Here is a 17,218-nt window from a genome sequence, read left to right as displayed (position 1 = left end):
TCTTATTTTGTAATTAAGATAGATATTAAGTTAGCTAATCCCGTAATCATATTTAGGCTAATTACCTATTGTGTTTGAATTATTTTGCCAACATATGGGAAGTAGCAGTAGTCCAGAAGTCTGCTGCCTACTGCCAAGTGCCAATGCTTTTCTACCCCCAAGCTTACCTACCTACTTAGTAGGGTATTGTACCTAACCAATAAAAGTAGATAGCCTAAATACCTAAGTTGTATAGGTGGTAAGGTTTTACAACTATAAGGTAACGCCATTTTAAAATTTAATTTTACTTTGCCCAAGCTTTGTGTGCACATTACAAGGTACCTAGGCTGCTTGGTGGGGAGTCCAAGAGAGGAATGGGGACCAAACCCCCTGGACAGGTTAGGACGTGGCGTCCGAGTGTGGGTTAGGTAAAGGTAAGTCTAGGTAGGTCATATTCTAGGTAGCTGAAATACTACCTATACCTTCTATAGTAGACCTATGAAATAGGCTAGACCTATTGTATCCCTGATCCTTTACTCTGCATTTGCCCCAAAATGCAAAATGAGAGAAGTAATGGAAGTAGGTATGTCATTTAGGCTAACATAAGGCACTGTGTCCCTACTTGGCTGGGAGGGTTTCAGCACCTCTGGACCCCCACCTAACCTAACTTAGGCTACTTTAGGTTAAATGACCGAACGGCGGACATAGTGGCCACCTTCCAGAAAGACGCTTTAATTAGTATGCCATTATTTCGTACTCATTTTGAAGAAAACACTTACTTCTAGAGGAACGTACAGATCTCGGTGTGCTGCCAGGATGGGCCACAACTCTTTACTGATGCTTATGGCAGCGAATTCAAATACTTTTTCGGGAAGGTGGCCATATTCCGGGATCGGTGGCCGCTATGTCACCGTTAGGTCATTTTCCCTTACCAGGATGGGTTTCTTTGCCCTTGAACCCTCCCCCTAACCTAGCCTTTGGCACTGTGAATTTAAATAGATAAAAAGATTGTAACTTCATGTAATCGAGCCGAGGGCACCTGGTCCTTACTGGAGTCGGGATTGGGGGACTTTCCCCCACAACATAACCAAGGTTACTAGGTCCTTATCTTGTGTGTGATGTCACTTTAAAAACTTGCAGTAAACCTTAACCTAATCATAATCAGAACTTGAAGAAGTATCATGGGGATGTTAGAATAAGTTAAATACATCTTTTATTTAACTTTTTTGGACATATTTTTAATTAGATTTTTATTTTTCAGAAATACCATGAAATTCCAAGTGGACATGGAGACAGCAAGAGAAATGTGGACCATAGCCAAAAAATAAAAAAGAAGTTCAATGCTAAAAACTACCTCCACCTCAAATTTAACAAAATATTAGATTCAGGTAAGTATTATGAAACATTCATTTCATGTATGGACAGACTAGTTGCATAGGATATACAGGCAGTCCCCGGTTCATTACGGTTCTGGGTTATGACATTCCGAGGTTATGACACTTTTCAAATATATTCATTAGAAATTATTTCCCAGGTTTATGCTGCATGTTCCGGGGTTACGATGCTTATAACGCCAATCTGATGGAACAAATATGGCTCCAAAACAGCAAAATGATATTAATCTAGTTTTTTTTATGAAAAACTCAAAAAAAGTTGTCTACACCATTTTCAATACACCCAAAGCATTACAATTAGGGTTTTCTAAGGATATTTGACAATTTTCGATGATGTTGCAGTGTACAACACAGCGTAGGAATGCAACCCCGTCATAAACCGTGGACCGCCTGTACTTTATTGCAAATGTGGTGTATATTGAACTTTATTCTTAAATAAATGTATATTTTCTTTTAGAGATGTTTAGTTAATTTATACGTAGCATATAAAAATCTTTTCTGATTTGTTGAAATTTTATTTTAATGAATTTAAAGCAGGGTAACATTGTCAAGTTTTCTGTATTCCAAAAGGTTCTATTCTGTTTTTTAAATTCCTTTCTTAGAAATTAAAATTTTTGATGCTCTATTATTGAACATTATTCCAAAGATGTGTCTTGCAGATTGCAGATGTCTGCTTCACTCCTGGTACTGTGACATGCCAGTGTTATTTTTTATTATTTTATTTTTTGGATCAGTATATATCTACTTCATTGCTGATATTAATCTTCTACTTCAGTTACTTTCCCTCTGGAAAAGATATTTGGGAGTGGGAAAGCAATGGTTTGTATTCTTTGAACTTATTGGAACCAATATACAGTAAACTAAAATATGCTAATCTGGTGATCTCTAATGGCAGTCATTCCTTTCAGACTGAGAGCCACCATGTAACAACCAGACTCAAGCAGTGAAAAGTGTACCTCGCCCTTACTGCACTCCTGGCAAAATATCCCCAGCAACAAGGCTACAAGACTAAAGGTATACCCGTAACCAATCAACACAAAGTCCAGAGCATATTTTGAAACAGGAAAGTCAGTGGCTAACTTATTCACCTGCCTTTCAGTCCTCCTCTCACCTTATATGGAGATCGATATTTTATCATATTAAAATTAAGAGGTACTGTTTGCTCAAGGTAAGTGGATGTTTCTTAATCAATTTGTGTGAATTGTAGACTAAACACCATTTTGAAATGCATTAATTACAGTAGAAAAAGTGAGAGAGAGAGAGAGATAGAATCGCATCTAAGATAAAAGATCTCGAGGGGGGTTTAAGGGAGTTGTAGCTCCAGGTAGAGCACACAAGGCAGAAAGGTGTGGTGAAAACTATTCAACTATTAACTCTATTAAAGGAAAAACCTCGCTTAAAAATATCTTTGGCTGTAAAGTCTGACACTCAACTGAGTGTGTTTGTTCTGGTTAGTTTTCCTGTTACTTAAATGAAAACATGAGTTTCAGGTAGGGGAAACTAACTCATTAAATCTTCCAGCCAATCATTGCGCAACTTTCAGCTCCTCACTCATTGAGCTTGCTAAGTAAATGAGATTGAATTCATAAGGCAACTGCATTCAATCATATGCATTACTTTATTAGGTTATTTTATAGACCACCTAGCCTAGATTCTTTACTCACTGCCTAATCTAACGTAAAGTGTTTCGTATGTAGGAAGGAGGAATGGGAACCCAATTCTAAGGAACATCAAGTCTTACTTGGTATCAGTTTTACAGAGATTGCTACTGTGTTTCTTAATGTTTGGGCCATACTCTTTGCAGATCCCACATAAAAACCTGAGGTCATTATGTGCCAGTCCAGGCAGATTCTGTCCAGTTTTATAAGTACTTTTTGTGGAAATATAGACACTGTTATTCAGAGGAATTGTGAGAAATGTTAAGTTTCTTTTTGCCATGGTTACTGCACTTTTCCAGTTAGTGGCATTAGGATACCTGCTGGGAGATGTACCAGGTAGTCATTTTTAATATCTAGTGGCTTCTGCCTAAGACCATAGGTAGAGCTGCAAAACTGTGTCTTTCATGTCTGAGAGAAATCTTTGTCAGCACCTAAAAAAGGACATGTGGGTCATCTCCAAAACCAGAGAAGACCTGAGCCTGCTGACCAGGTGACTGAGAATTCATCAACCAACCATAACCTTGACCCTCTGCACCTTGTTAGGACTCATTCTTAGTGATTTTTACCATCAGCAATCAATGATACAGTCTTGGAAATATACCTTTTAGTAATATTTTCAGGCAGATTGTCAGAGAAAATCCCATATTGCTTGTGTATTCAACATCAGAACCTACATTCCTTCCAGAGCTTCAAGTGTTCCATTAGTTTCAGAATCGCATACCAAGCCTTATGTTGACAAGAAAATGAGGATTCCAGAAATTGGTGTTGAAGAAGGAAATTTTCATTTTTTCATTTTGGAGGAGTTATGGTGTTCCATTTGACAACGTCTGTGAGAGAGAGAGAGAGAGAGAGAGAGAGAGAGAGAGAGAGAGAGAGAGAGAGAGAGAGAGGGTGTAATTGCTGTATGGATAGTTAATGACTGAATTGGTTGTTGGTGGGTTCTGGGCTGTCTGCTGGTGCTGTTGATTGTTAAGAGTTCTGTGTTTTGAGCAGTGTTGCCAAACCCGCGGTTTACCCGCCCAATTGGGCTACTTTTGAACACCTTGCCGCGGGTTATAAAAGGGTACCGCTACTTGCCTAAAATTGGGCTACTCTGGAAGAAATAAACCGCGGCTCCAAGAAATTGTTTAAATGGTCTCTACAAAATGCAATGTCTTTTATAATAATTTCAAAGTGGAAATGTAGATCGATTATTCTATTTCAAATTTCAATAGTTCACAGACAGTTTAAACCATAATGATGAAAAATTGTAATTAATTAAGTTGGTATACCAGACAGGCTGACGCCTGACTGACGCCTTATAGACCAGACTATATGGCGTTTGCCAGTTAAGACTTTAAGACTTCATTGCTAGACATCAGTTTTATCTTTACCACTCAGTGAGAAGGTTGACTTAGTTCAAAATGCCAAAGAAGTGTAATTGGAGTGTATATAAAAAAACATTATAACCCAAAATGGGAGAGCGAGGAACTTTTGAAAGATTGGATTAGAAGTGTTTCTGGAGATGAAACAAAAGCTAGGTGTCGGTTTTGTAATACGGTTATAAGAGCCCACCATTCAGATTTAATCAAGCATTCTAATACTGGTACATAAAGCATATATAAAAGCAAGAGAAAGTAATGCTACGAGATTTTTTGCTAGTACATCTTCTCAGCAAATCAAGCAAACAGATCACAATAAAAAAGCTACAGATTTGACACTTTCACTTTGCATTGCTTGTCATACATCAATCAATTCTATTGATCAAATTTGCCTTGAAGATATTATGTCTTCCTATCAGCAATGCTGATGTAGAAAGAGTTTTTAGCCAGGTCAATTTAATCAAAACGGACCTCAGGAACAGAATGGGACATGACCTCCTAACGGCAATTTTGTATATAAGAAGTGCCATGCATACTCAAGAGGGGAGGAGGACAAAAATGCCAATGTCCAAATTTTGAGCCAAATGTAACTATGATTAAAGCACTACAATCTAGTTCATTTTATGATCATGTTGAATGAACCACAAATCTCTTTATTTCTTTTTATTTTGCTCATTTTAATTTTGTTAAATGCCATTCAACTAGTATTTAATTTTGCAAAAAATATTCGGCTTTATTTTCTGTATTTTTGAATAAAAATTATATAAGTTTTTCGTTATTATACTCTTCTACAAAAGCTTAGTTGATTGATTTCGATCCCCGGCCCCCTAATTTGTTTCTATAGAATATCATATCAATAGTTTTTAGTACCAATTTAATGATGGCTAAGTTGCTATAATTGGGCTACTTTTGAAGCCACTGCCGCGACTTTTGAGGCTTTGCACCGCGGTTTGGATGTCAAGTTATTTGGCAACCCTGGTTTTGAGGGAGTTTTTCAGTCAGTCTTTGGTGAGAGCCTGTGATAGGTAGTAGTGTTGGAGGAGTCTATTGAAGGTATTGGAAGTTGATTGAGTTTTGTGTTTTATTTGGTGTTGTTAAGTTAGTGTTTTTGCTTAGAGTTGTTGTTCCTGTGCTGTTTGTGATTTTTGTGTTGTTTGTGCAGTGTCTTTTGTTGTTATGTGTGAGGTTTGTCCTTGGTTGGTTGTTGTGTTGTTAGTTGTGGTTATGTTCTTTGGTTGGTTGCTGTGTGTGTCCTTGGTTGTTGTGTTGTTGTTGAGTTGTAAGGTTGTAGTCCTTGGTGTTGTTGTGTTGGGTTGTGTTGTTGTGGTTCTTGGTTGTTGTTGTTGTTGTTGTGTCCCAGTGACCTTAACTAGCGGACAGCACAGGATAGCCCGGAGTAACTGGGTTGATTGGTTACATGTGTTTTGAGTTGTTTTTTTTTTTTTTTTTTTTTTTTTTTATATAGGTTAGGTCAATTGTCCTGCTGTATTTTGTTGTGTAAAGAAGAAAGTGTGACTGAGGGTGGGTTTGGCAGCTGGATCGATTAGGTTAATGTGGGGAGGGTTTTGCCACTTGTTTTTTTTTTCTAGCTTGTGATCCCGCCACATTATTTTTGGCGCCCGAACAGGGCCTGTTGGTGCGGCAGCTGCAGGGCAATTGGGGTAGTGAGTTGTGATGGATTGGAGAGAAATGAGGATAGAAGGGTTGAAGGAGATAGAGAGGCTGAAGGAGGAGTTACGGTTGGCGTGGGAAGCTAAGGGAAGGTTGGAAGTGGAGAATGAGAGTTGAGGGTAGAGTGTGAGGAGCGAGAGAGAGTTAGAGGAAAGGAGAGGAATGCTAAGGAGTGCGAAAGTGGAAATGAAAGAAGAGGTGAAAGGAGCGGAAGAGAGAATGGGTGAGAAAATGGATGAAAAATTGGGGGCAATGATGAATGCAGTGCAAGAGCTGATGCAGGAAATGATGAAGGGATTCGTGGGAGAGGGAGCTGTAGGAGGTAGGCCTACTGGGTCTTGTGACGGGCCAGGAGTGGTAAAGAAAATGAAAGAGCGAGTAGATGAGAGTACGAGTGACGAAGGTGATTCGGTTGTGATAGGTAAGGGAAAGAAGGGGAAGACACAGGATAAGGATAAACCTGAGGACAAGAATAAGAAAGTGGCTGAGGAAAAAAAGAAGACTAAGGGAAAGAAGGTTAGTTAGTTAGGGTGATGGACAGGATGAGACTAGGTCAGAATACTTTGGGGAAAGTGCTGAGAGTGATTTGGATAGCTGTGAGTGGAAACAGGTAGGTAGAAAGAAGAAGGGTAAGAAGAGCGTAGTCAGGGGTATGGACGTGAGTATGGAAGTGGATTCGCTGTATTCGGAAGAGGGAAAGAGGTGTCAGAATGGAAATAGCAGAAGTGAGAGTGAGAGTGAGTGGGAAGTATGAAAGGCTGTGTATATGAGAGAGGTACCCCGATGTGCACAATATGAGGAATATTGTAGTAGGTACATAGGGGACTTTTTTAAAGAATATGAGAGGTATTGTGAGGCAAACTATGGGGATAACAAAGTTAGGTAGCTTTTTGACTGGGGTTATGATGAGTGTAGGGAATGTGCCGTATGAGAGTGTAAAAGCTAGGATTGTAGAACAGGCAAAGAGGATAAAGAGTAGCATTAGATATAGGAGAAAGCAAGATTTTGAAGAGGCAAGAATGAATGTTGGTGAGTCGTTGCCGATGTATGTCTGTAGGTTAGAAACATTAGCCAGGAAAAAGTTTGGGGACTAAGGGATAAATGAGCGTAAGGAGTTAGTGCGAAAGTTGTTGGCGACTGTACCAGAGAGTGTATATGAGTTTATAAATCTGAAACGTAAGGAGAAAATGTGATGGACGATTGAAAGGTTAACATGGAACGACATTTTAGAAATAGTAGAGGGTTACAAGTTAGATAGATGTATGAAAGAGAGTAGAAGTGTTAGTGTTAGGACTGAAGTAGCTGAGGTTGTACCAGAGTTTAGAAGCTATAGGGAGGCAGTTTTGGAAGGGCCGAGGCGAATGGCAGGGCGAGTGGTAGATAGGAGCATTAGGGCAAGTAATGTGAGTGTAGTTAGCCCTAAAAGATATAGGAGTGCGAGTGTTGGAAGAGCAGGGTCAGTTAGTCGTGAGCGAGGAGATCAGTGTTATAGACGTGGTAAGCCAGGACACAGGAAGAATGAATGTCGTTGGGTGTTAGGAGCGTGCTTTGGGTGTGGGCAAAACAGGGCATTTGGTGAGTGAGTGTAAGAAAGATAGGGTATATAAATGTTATAGGTGTGGACAGGTAGGGCATATAGCTAGTGGAAATGTCGGGGTACCTGTATGGAACATAGTTTGCGGCAAACTGCGGGAAGACGGGCATTATGCTAGGATCTGTAAAGAAAAACACGTGCAAAATGTGTTGAATGTGGAATGGAAGGTCATGTGGCGAGTGTGTGTAGGCGAAAGAGGATGAGTCAGGCTGGGAATTCAGGAAACTAAGTGAAAAGGCAATTCAGTTGGGTGGGTCCTCTAGTGTGCGGCAGTATGTTCAGGAGAATGTGATGAGTGTGTGGTTGAAAATGAATAAATGTGAGCCGAGTGTCAGTGAGTAAATGGGTCTGGAAGATCGGCAGTTAGTGTTGGTTGAGTATGGAAGAAAGCGGAAGAAGGTAAGGAAAGGGAATGAAAGGGAGAAGCGTGAACTGCATGATAGAGGGGTTAGTGTTAGGGTAAAAATGGTGGATAAGGCTACACAGTGTAATACAGATGACTTTGAGGGGAGGAATGATACATATAGCGTGTGTGCGTTTGAATTGTCAGGGTTTAGTGAAGTTTCACCAGGAAGGGAATCAGGTGGTAAGGATGTAGTTGGCAGTATGAACGAGTCTCTTCAGGAGTTTGGCAGGAGCGTAAATGAGGTAAGTGATTTGGTGGCAGAGTTACGAGAGATGTTCGGACAAGAGTTGGAAGGGGTAGATGAGATAGTGAATGGGATTTGGGAGGATGGTAGTGAGGGAGATAGTAATGGTAGTCTGACTGGAAGTGATCTGGGAGAAGTTGATGGCGGTGTAACTGAGAGTGTGTATGAGGGCCCTCAAACAAGATCCAGGGGACCTACATCTGAGCATCCGTGGGCGTTGCTGAAGGCTATTTAGTGTGGGTGTTGTGAGTGAAAGGAGACGTTGTCAAATGTGATAGGGGAGGAAATATGGAGGAGTTATGGAGTTCCATTTGACAACGTCTGTGTGTCAGAGAGAGAGAGAGAGAGAGAGAGAGAGAGAGAGAGAGAGAGAGAGAGAGAGAGAGAGAGGGTGTAATTGCTGTATGGATAGTTAATGACTGAATTGGTTGTTGGTGGGTTCTGGGCTGTCTGCTGGTGCTGTTGATTGTTAGAGTTCTGTGTTTTGAGGGAGTTTTTCAGTCAGTCTTTGGTGAGAGCCTGTGATAGGTAGTAGTGTTGGAGGAGTCTATTGAAGGTATTGGAAGTTGATTGAGTTTTGTGTTTTATTTGGTGTTGTTAAGTTAGTGTTTTTGCTTAGAGTTGTTGTGCCTGTGCTGTTGTGATTTTTTGTGTTGTTTGTGCAGTGGTCTTTTGTTGTTATGTGTGAGGTTGTGTTCCTTGGTTGGTTGTTGTGTTGTTAGATTGTGGTTATGTTCTTTGGTTGGTTGCTGTGTTGTTAGATTGTGGTTATGTTCTTTGGTTGGTTGTTGTGTTGTTAGGTTGTGGTTATGTTCTTTGGTTGGTTGTTGTGTTGTTAGATTGTGGTTATGTTCTTTGGTTGGTTGTTGTGTTGTTAGATTGTGGTTATGTTCTTTGGTTGGTTGTTGTGTTGTTAGATTGTGGTTATGTTCTTTGGTTGGTTGTTGTGTTGTTAGGTTGTGGTTATGTTCTTTGGTTGGTTGCTGTGTTGTTAGATTGTGGTTATGTTCTTTGGTTGGTTGTTGTGTTGTTAGGTTGTGGTTATGTTCTTTGGTTGGTTGCTGTGTTGTTGAGTTGTGGTTGTGTTCCTTGATTGTTGTTGGGTTGTAGTCCTTGGTGTTGATGTGTTGGGTTGTGGTGTCATGGTTCTTGGTTGTTGTTGTTGGTGTTGTTGTTGGTGTCCCAGTGACCTTAACCAGCAGACAGCACAGGATAGCCCATAGTAACTGGATTGATTGGTAAGTACATGTGTTTTGAGAGTTTTTTGTTTTTTTTTGTTTTGTTTTTGTATAGGTGTAGGTCAATTGTCCTGCTGTATTTTGTTGTGTAAAGAAGAAAGTGTGACTGAGGGTGGGTTTGGCAGCTGGATCGATTTTTTTTTTCTAGCTTGTGATCCCGCCACATCATCTATGTTCATCTCTTTCAAGATCTCAGTGATAGAGTTTTCATCATTAGAGGAAAGACATGGCATGAATTGTTAGATCACCTAAAAGTACCAACAACAGCGAAAGAGACAGAAGGGTCAACATACAATATTTTAGTTCCACTTACTGACACAGATTTTATACAGTGGTAGGAACCAGGGATGTACATACCCCTAGCATGGTGATAGTTCTGCCTTGTTTTCTACAGAGGTTCATTGTCAGAGAGATTGCTGGAGGGAATCTTTGACAATATGTTAACAATCAGAGGATAACATAGGTGGGTGAGAAATGAAGACCAAACCAAATTCATTGATAACAAGAAGTAGACTAGGCCAGCCAGTATACATAGGCTGTGGATCTGAGAGCTGTAATAAGGAAATTGTGAGATATTCTGTTACTTCCATAAACATTTAACCTTCCTTTCTTTTAGGGCACCTAAGGCCATCCCAACCAGTCTGGAAGGTGTCTTTTTAGTCACAAATCAGAAGTACTAAGGAAATCCACTTTAGAAAGCTGCTTTTACCTCTCCAAATTAGGTAAAGGACATATGCATTGGGTCACATATCATTGGAGATTCCTTTCAAGTTTACCTCATACTGGGGTTGTGCCTAACAACAATAAAGTACATTCATAAAAGCCCTACAGTCAAATCTACTATTCCTAAGATCAAGAGTATACATTTAGACTCGTCTCCAGTTGTTTTGTGGTAGTTTCTTTTCATGACTGAATAGTGCTCCAGCTGCTGTGGTCAAGTTTCAGGTTCCTGGATGTTCTCAAGAATAGGTGTATTGGCCAGTAGGTTCAGCAATGAACAAGAATGATGCTTTACTATAAGTTAACTCACTAATCTTGCTCATATCACCACAGCTAAGGAATTCAGACCCTACTAGAACCTATGCTTTACAAAGCAGAAGATTATGACAGCCCACAAACAAACCCTGGATCCAAAGTCCCCAATCTACTGAAAAATGACTCCACAGACCCATTTCTGTCTTTTTAAGTGTCTTTTTAAGTATGATAGCTTGAATTGCAGCATCAGTAACCTCCATACCCACTAGAGAAAAAGAGTCCCCTTTTCTAACATCTGAGTGTGCACTGGGGTCCCAGGGCACCTATCTTGACAATTGGTCATTCTCTGTGTGGTCTCTGAACTAGTTGCATGTTAGAACCAGGTGGGTCGACAGTTTTTGTAAAGAAATGGGATTAGTAGTATATACGAAACAAACTATTCAGATAAATTATATTCATTTCAGCACAAATCCATTACTTAAGCCAGAGTAGCTCTTTACTTGGATGACCTCTGTTCAGTTGCTAACATATGGGAAAACTGGATCAGTGGCATGCTGGTTGAGGTCAAGAAGGACCAGCCAAAGTCTTGAGGTTAATAAAAAATGAAGACTTAGACTCAGTATGGTCATGGATTGTACCTCTTGGTACATTATTATAAATTGGCAAAGAAGGAAAGCAATGGGTACATAATATAAGGTAAGGTGTAATTTCTTGTACCCTAGATATCTAGCTGTGGGTCAGAAAATAGTTTTAAGGGTATGATCATTAAGAAGATCATGAATCTGACATCCACCCGCTCCCTTCCAGATGCATGGCTTAACATGCCACCACTGTAGTTCCAATTGAGGGCAGATTCAATTTTGATTAAGATAAAAGGGGACCTCCAAGTTGACATATTTAAATATTATCAGTAATTAAGTTCAACTTGAAAGCCACAGAAGTTGGAACAGCTCAGATTGCATGACCCATGACCTTAAATCTGAATGCCTCATTAGATAAAGATGGTAAGAATGGGTAAAGATTGGATGAAGATCTCTGTTGCAAATGTCTGTTACCTGTCACTGAATTATCCTCCTAGATTGCTCAGCACTGCTCTACACATACAAGGATATGCTTATTACTGTATCTTTATCTCGTTGCTTCTGAACCACAGCTGATCACTGAATTACAGCTCCTTTTTTTTTTTTTTTTTAGCAAAGTATGTCCTTTCAGAGACCATGTCTTTTGTCTAAGATTAATCCGACTAGTATGTACTACCCAGGTATTGGATACTTATGTGAACGTTGTTTTTGTAAGTACTATACCATTGCATCCTCATTTCATTGCTTGTCAGGTTTTCCTCATAGAGGGGTTGAGCTTCTGATAATCTTTTTTTTTTCTTTCTTGTGCCCTTTCTGCTTTAATTCCCATCTGTTCCCTTTCCTATGATCATCTTTTCATTCCCACATATTAGGATTCTGCCATCTCCACATCTTCCACTTCTCCAGTCTGGCTTTTCCTTTTGTTTTTTCATTACATGAACAAACTCTTTTAGTCTTTGATATCTCACTTTGTTAGCCAGCCCTTGGACACTAAATCTGTGATCTATGTCCTTATTTATTATGCAATTCACATAACACACTTCAATGATCAGTAGGTATTGTGTAGTCACATCTTTACACACTCCTCTATTTTCTAATTCAGGTAATGATGTCTCTGCTGCATAGAGAAATGCAGGTCCCACATATAATGAATTTTTTCTCTGTTTATACTTATGGGATACTCTTATGTAAAACTAGTAGGTCATCAGTTCCTCTGTTTTATTAAGGCAGCTGCTACTCTTTCTCTTACTGGCTCCACTTCTTGCTTCACATCCAGCATGTCACCAAAATAACAGGCTATACTCAACTTACTTCATGGTGGGGCCATCCGCTGTAAAATAATCTTTTTGTCACTTCAGTATTAGCTCTTATACCAGTCTGGTACAGATTCCTCCTTACTCTATGTAAACTCTGCAGTCACATGCATCTCCAGTGACACTATTTGCTACATTCAACACATAAACATTTTGTCTTATTTGGCTGGCGTTTTGTCTATGTTTTCTACTGTAGCAGTTATATAACTGTTATACAAATGCAATTTTCATGTTGATAAATAGAAAAGTTGCAGTAATGTAGGATTGATGTTATAGTCCTTGAGCCAGACACTCAAATTTCAGAAAAAGGTACCACCCGACCTGAGTAAACTTAACTCCCATTTCTGGATACCCCTATGTCTATAGTATATGGAAACCCATGTTAACATTGTCAACTGCATAGCTTTTGGCTAATGTAGCCCCTTAATTCCAAATAATCACAAGAATTTTTAAGGTCTCATTGAAAACACTCTTTTGACTGTGTACAGATTATTTTTTAATTCAGATTTCTGAAATTTTATCAGATTGTACACATATCATAGGCAAACCACTGGTGCAAATATTATTATCCTAAGTTTATTACAAGGTCGGATTTTGATACCAGCAAAAAGCAAAAATGAATATTTTTTTGGTATCTACGTAATTAAGTTTAACGGTATGACCATGCAATGAACCAAGTAAGAGTTTTAATGATTTTGGATGCTGCCCACATTGTCTAGGGAACATAATGATATACAATAACCTGATGTAGAATGCATGCTTCTGTGTATAATCAAGCTACTTTACAATTTACACTAAATCGGTACGAGTCGATCAACCCTATCCGACGTCGATTAATTCTTTCTGTTCACACATAGCTAATACTTCGTCAGAAGGGAAGCAATTAAGGATACTGAAATTTTTCAAGCAGTCCATTGATTGTTGTGGAAAGTTCGTTTCCATCATGTTTTAGTCTAGTGATATTTAGGCCTACAGACTCATATAAAGTGCTATAAATCACTGGCAGCCATGGAATGTTTATATAAAGTATTACCACCTGTTATCATGCAACAAGAGTATTTGTTCCTGCTGTGTTTATGTTTGCTTCTTTTTATCCATTAATTTTGTTTTCAAGAAATGTATTTCCCTTTTTACAGAGCAAGGAATAAAAGGTAAAAAACAATGGCAAGGGAATAATTCACCACTTTTTAGATATAAGACTGCATGCAATATTTTGTTCTACATCTGAAAGCAATACATCACACGCATTGCGAAGGTAAGGTTGACAAATATTATCGTGTTAATGACTTACAAAAATCATTTACATATATTAATAGTCAATTTCCTGCAGTTTCAATCAATTGAGTTATGAACTGACTTGAATTCAGTACTTCCCATTTGGTCATGTATATGATCTTCTGAGTATGTATATTCTTCATTTGCAGATAAATAAAAAAAGTAGAAAACAAGCTCTTCTAGTCCAACATGGCCCAAACTGCTGAAGATGAAGGCTGTCCCATCCCAAAGAAAAGAATTCGCAATAGCTGTATGATTCATTGTACTACTGATAGGTCAGCCCTTGTATCTCCAAAGAACATCAGCTCATGGCAGACTCTTCTCAATGCAGCCAAAATCAGGCAACATGTTGGTATTTTAGAGTTGGCTGAAGGTGTGAAAGATGATGAAATACCTCCAGTTCTTTATCATAGAAAGTGCCATAGTTACTTCACAATGAAAAGAAGTTTAAATTCTATACAATCTCAACAAAGTGATAATGAAATAGAATTATCCTCAAATGATTCTCGGCGATCCATTCGTGGCAAACCAAGTAGTTTAAGTGTTTATAGCAGTGAAGAATGCATCATTTGTGGAAGGAGAACAAAGTACAAGAGTGGATCAGGAACTAGAGAAAACCTGGTCCGATGCCAGGAGTTTCGCGCAAATGACACTCTCAGGAGGGCTGCTTTAGTAAAAATGGATGAAAAAATGCTTGCAATTCTTAGTACAGACTTAATTGCTTCAGAAGGACATTACATTCAACATGTTATAAAGCTTATACCTGGAAGGTGGCTAAAAGTAATAAAATTGTAGAAAAGTGTGAAAGCAAAGGTACTGATATGGAAGAGGCACACTGTGTTGAAGAAGATGCATATTGTAATGCAGAAAGGCTGGCACATGAGGAGCTGTATACATATATTCGAAATGATATAATTCCAAAGCCACAAATTGTAGAAATGACATATCTTGTATCACGAATAGAATCATCATTGACATCCTTAGGCATAGATAGTGTGAGAAAAAGTACAAGGAAACATCTTCGTCGTAAACTTGAAGCTGAATTTGGTGAGAGTTTACACATTGTGTCTAATACTAATGGTAGACTGCTGTTATACCCTGACAGTATGTCTAAAAATGAACTTGTTAAACATGCATATGGGCTTCAAGAAAAACTCAACCAGCAAATTCAAGCAAATCTCCAGAGACAGTTATGAAAGCTGCTATGCAAATAAGGACTGACATAAAAATCATGATTTCAAACAGTCTTGGCCGCCTCCCAGTACAGATGAACCTTTTGAGCTGCCTGTCTCTCTGAGACAGTTTTCTCTACTACCTTGCTGACTGGAGGAAATTAAAATATAGACCCACAAAGAAGAGTACAGAGACTTATCAGCTCATTTGGCAGTGATTTGATTTATGCAGTATCTCATGGCAAAATAAAACCTCCAAAACACATTTTGCTGCCATCTGCTGTAAAGACACTCACTGGCAATGTTGAACTTATTCAAATTCTGAACAGATTCTGTCATGGTATTTCTTATACATTGCTTGAAGAAATTGATACAGCCCTTTGCCTCCAGAAGTTAGCTTCAGCAGAGGGACCTGCTTTACCTGAAAGTATTTCACCACATGTCTTCACTACTTTGGCTTTTGATAATATTGATCGCCTGGAAGAAACAATTACAGGAGAAGGTACTTCACATAGAGTTAACGGGATCATCATTCAGGCAAAGGTTGAAGGTTCTGTTCCAATGAAGACAAAGCCAAGCATACCAAAGTCAAAACAGCGAAGCATCAGTGCTACACCAAAGTTAATTCCTGTGTATAATGCAGGGAAAAAACTGGGACCATCATGTGTTGATGGCATTGAAATTGATGCAACTCATGAAATTCAAGAGGCAAGATTTAAGAATTTCATCTGGCTTATGTTAAGGATGTTCGACAATAATATTCAAACAGTATGCAGCTGGACAGGTTTTAACATGCTTATCCGAGATGATATTGATATATCCCAAGACACAATTGGATACTTGCCCACAATCAATGCTCCTGCTACTGACATGTCAACAATTAATGAAATACTCCATCAGTCTCTTCAAATCATGCAATCTCTTGAATTGCCAAAAATTGTTTGTGTGTTTGACCAGGCAATATATTCTAAAGTTACTGAGGTGGTGTGGAAACATGATGAATTCAAAAATGTAATAATTAGGATGGGAGATTTCCACCTCATATGCAACTTACTATCAATACGTAATTGGAAAGCGTTTTGAAGATGCTGGGCTGCGGGATTTTGTGTTGAGGCTAAAGTTGTTGCAGAGGGCTCTGTTTCATCTGTCATGGAAGGTAGACAATACAATCGAGCTGTAAGAGCCCACAAGCTTGTATATGAGGCACTAATGAGACTTGTCTGGAAGAGATTTATTGTGTGGCTTGAGACAGAACATAAGGATATGATGGTACATTTAGAACACCTTTTAAACTATGATGTAAATGACTTCCATAGCAGCATAACTCATTCAGCTTATGACAATCTACGGAAAACTCCCACTTTGCTAGAATACTGGAATTATTTTATGAACATCTTGGTATCCTCACCAGTCAGCACACACTCTCTGCATTTTGGGTATCATATTTGGATATGGTTGATATACTACTGGGTCTGCTTAGGGCTTCTAGAGAAGGAAATTGGCTTCTCCATCTTACCATGGTTAGAAAAATGATTTGTTGGTGTTTTGCATATGATAAAATTAACTATGCAAGGTTCTTACCCTATTACTATGCTACAATGTCAAGACTCCATGTAGATCATCCAGATGTCTATGACGAGTTCATGAAAGGTGCCTTTTCTGTTCAGATTGGGGACAAAAATCCTTTTGGCAGAATTCCCGTTGATCAAGCAATTGAAGAAACGGTAACTAAAGACACCCAGACACCTGGAGGAACCAAAGGATTTAGCCTGAAGAGTGGGGCTGTGAGGCTCTATTACCTAAATGCTGAGTACAGAAGCAAATTCCTTTGGCAGATCAGGGAAATGACAGGACAAGGTGAATCAAAGTTGACACATCCTGATCTTCAACCTAAAAGAATAGAAAAAGATGAATGTCAAGTAAGCTCTTTGGTTGAAATAATGGAAAGTCATTGGATCAATCCCTTCGACCCTGACCAAACAGAATTTGTAAACCTAGCAAGTGGGAAAGTTGCACCACCAGATGTTGCAAAAGATCTCCTTAAAGCAGAAAAAGTAGGAGAAGCAGCTTATGAAACATTCAAGCGTGAGCGTATTGAAGGGGATCTTTCTAAGCAACAGTTCCATGGAAGAATGAAAAAGCTCAAGCTGAAGACATTTTCTGATGCATACAAGACAATTCATAAAGTTGGATCATCAAAGGATATTGTTCTTAATGCTGACAGAAAATTATTTGCTCATATGATTCTTGTAGCAGAAAAGAGGGAGTTAGACATGAAAGAGGTATTGTCACATCCTTTGGGACCCTTGCCATGGTCCTTAGCATATGGGGATGGATCAATTAGAAAAACTAACAAA

At 38.9% G+C, this 17,218-nt stretch overlaps 1 long non-coding RNA gene across 3 annotated transcripts; it reads left to right on the top strand.

Moving 5' to 3' along the window:
* Positions 1 to 263: 263 nt before the first annotated feature.
* LOC135197111 (uncharacterized) lies at positions 264 to 14,890 on the top strand. 3 transcript variants are annotated; one of them, XR_010310557.1, is made up of 5 exons: positions 264 to 413; positions 1,241 to 1,367; positions 2,282 to 2,541; positions 13,551 to 13,669; positions 13,839 to 14,890. It is a non-coding gene; the product is annotated as an uncharacterized LOC135197111 (long non-coding RNA). The 3 variants fall into 3 exon arrangements; XR_010310560.1 differs by having other exon boundaries at positions 265 to 413; positions 2,282 to 2,387; XR_010310559.1 differs by lacking the exon at positions 264 to 413 and adding an exon at positions 454 to 1,071.
* Positions 14,891 to 17,218: the final 2,328 nt, after the last annotated feature.

The sequence above is a fragment of the Macrobrachium nipponense genome, chromosome 18 (genome assembly GCF_015104395.2).
Source record: "Macrobrachium nipponense isolate FS-2020 chromosome 18, ASM1510439v2, whole genome shotgun sequence".
In the NCBI taxonomy this organism is placed as follows: Eukaryota; Metazoa; Arthropoda; class Malacostraca; order Decapoda; family Palaemonidae; genus Macrobrachium; species Macrobrachium nipponense.
The sequence above is the reverse complement of the archived record's forward strand: the minus strand, read 5'-3'. Positions and strand labels throughout refer to the sequence as shown.